Raw genomic sequence first — 2274 nt, 5'->3', positions numbered from 1 at the left:
CAATTAGCTGGGCGTGGTAGCGCGCGCCTGTAATTCCGGCTACTCGGAAGGCTGAGGCAGAAGGACTGCTGGAGCCCAGCAGATCGAGGCTGCGGTGGCAGGGAACAGCCACTGCACTCCAGTCTGGGCGACAGAGTGAGACTCCAACTCAAGAAAAATAAAAAATAAAATAAATAAAATAAATTTTTTAAAAAATTAAAAAATTAGCTGGGCACAGTGGCCCACACCTATAGTCCCAGCTAATCAGGAAACTGAAGTAAGAGAATCAGTTGAGACCAGGAGGTTGAGGCTGCTGTGAGCCATGATTGTGCACTGTACTGCAACCTGGGTAACACAATGAGATCCTGTCTCAAAAAAAGAAAAAAAATCTGCTACCCCATAACTTTTACTAGTTCCCTTGAAATAATTCCAAGACATTTTTGGCATTTATTCAATATGACAGGCCTTCAAATATTTGGAAAAAGTACCTTTTGAAAACCACTAATAGCCGGGCGTGGTGGAGGTGAGAAGCCTGCCTGAGTACTGGGGTTCAAGACTAGCCTGGGCAACTTGGCAAGATCTCATCTCTACAATAAATCAAAAAATTAGCCGGCATGGTGGTGCATGCCTGTGGCTCCAACTACATGGAAGGCTGAGGCAGAAGGATCACCTGAGCCCAGCAAGTGGAGGCTGCAGTGGTTGTGAGCATGCCATTGCACTCCAGCCTGGGCAACAGAGTGAGACTCCTACCCAAAAAAAAAGAAAACCACTAATAACCAAACCTCATTCTACTGCCATCCCTACTTTCTACATTACAACACTCATATCCCAGTTCCTTAACCCTTTCATATATCACTTGGTTTTCAAACACTGCCTTCTGTAGGTTGCTCACTAGTTTGGGTAATGCTCATTTAAAATCTGACATTTATCCGATTATAAACGCAACTCAAGATTACAGGAACTTCCTTAACAGTGTTGCCACACAACTGGCTATGCGGAGCACGCAGCCCAACTAAAAATCCCAGATCTTTTTTTCAAAAGCTGCTGTCAAGCTGAGTCTTTCCATCCCTTTCCTTGAGCAATCTGAAATGATGAGATTTAAAGTTTATTACAGTAGTTTAATCTAGTTGGTTTGAGTCTATCTTCCAACCTGCTAAAGATTGTTGTGAATCTTGATTCTGCCATCTATTTCATCTACAGATCTAATAAGCACTCTCTTTTGTGTGATTATATAAATCGTTGACAAAAATGTTAGACTTGGAACACAGTGTGTTTAGGAATGAAATCACTGACTTCCACTGTGCAACCACTTTTAGGATAGAACACAGGAATCATTCTGTGTCAGTAAGTTTAGAACAGGAAATTGATCTTTCCAAAGTAAAATGGTTTGGGGCAAAATTTCATTAGAAAACATTTCACTGTATCCATGTAATTATTTCATCTTTCATCATTTATTCAGGATGAATCACAACTAATTTAATTTGATTGCACAAAATACAACAGCAGGAAGCAGAAGAGGTCACAAGAAAGTGTCCAATATTGCAAAGTTGCTTTTAGACGTTTTGGTTACACAGGCAAATGATCACACATTAAAACAAAATGCATTTCACAACTAATAAATACCCAAAATACACCTTCATGACAAGCTTTTACCACAATCTTTACCCACATTAAAATAATTGATCACTTCCATTACCAACACATTTCAGTAAGAATGGCATTTTAGGTCTTAAAAATGTAATAAAATAAGGGAAAGTACCAAGATCGGGACTCCAAATGTTCTAACAGTCCATGACAAAAATGAAGATTGTTCAGGTCTTCAGGCAAATCTGCCAAAAGAAGAAAAGTAAAAGTTCATTTGGGCATAAGAACATCCCTTATATTCAACAACCGTTGATGGATCCCCACAACTTGTCAAGACAAACAGCTGCAGTGAATTGATTAGTACACCACATTTGGTGATGCATTAACTCTTTCAGACCACTAAATGCGATTTGTGAACATGGAATTCAAGACAGAAAATAAAGTCCCAAGGACCCAAGGGAAGTCCCTAAAGAAGTAAATTTAATTCATCTTTAAAGTCAAATTCTTCCATTTTATTTATTTATTTATTTTTTGAGTTGGAGTCTCACTCTGTCACCCAGACTGGAGTGCAGTGGCCGCTCCTGGCCACCGCAGCCTCGATCTGCTGGGTTCCAGTGATCCTGCCACCTCAGCCTTCCAAGTGTTTTTTGTTTTGTTTTGTTGTTTTTTAGTTGGAGTCTCACTCTGTCGCCCAGGCTGGAGTGCAGTGGC

The 2274-nt window shown here is 40.2% G+C and overlaps 1 protein-coding gene across 3 annotated transcripts in view; it reads right to left on the bottom strand.

The window, feature by feature from the left end:
* The window catches only part of KAT6B (lysine acetyltransferase 6B), a 187428-nt gene extending 185615 nt beyond the window's left edge, over nt 1-1813 (bottom strand). For 2 of the 3 annotated variants that reach the window (XM_008061491.2, XM_021714100.1), the window contains exon 1: nt 1739-1813. The gene's annotated coding sequence lies outside the window, so the exon portion shown is untranslated. The remainder of the gene's footprint in view (nt 1-1738) is intronic. The other variant, XM_008061482.2, reaches the window with a different exon arrangement.
* Between the last annotated feature and the right edge of the window lie 461 nt (nt 1814-2274).

Source organism: Carlito syrichta, unplaced genomic scaffold (assembly GCF_000164805.1).
Source record: "Carlito syrichta isolate Samal-C Ts95f unplaced genomic scaffold, Tarsius_syrichta-2.0.1 Scaffold94740, whole genome shotgun sequence".
Classification (NCBI taxonomy): Eukaryota; Metazoa; Chordata; class Mammalia; order Primates; family Tarsiidae; genus Carlito; species Carlito syrichta.
Note: the sequence above shows the minus strand (reverse complement) of the source record. Positions and strands in the feature narration are given on the sequence as shown.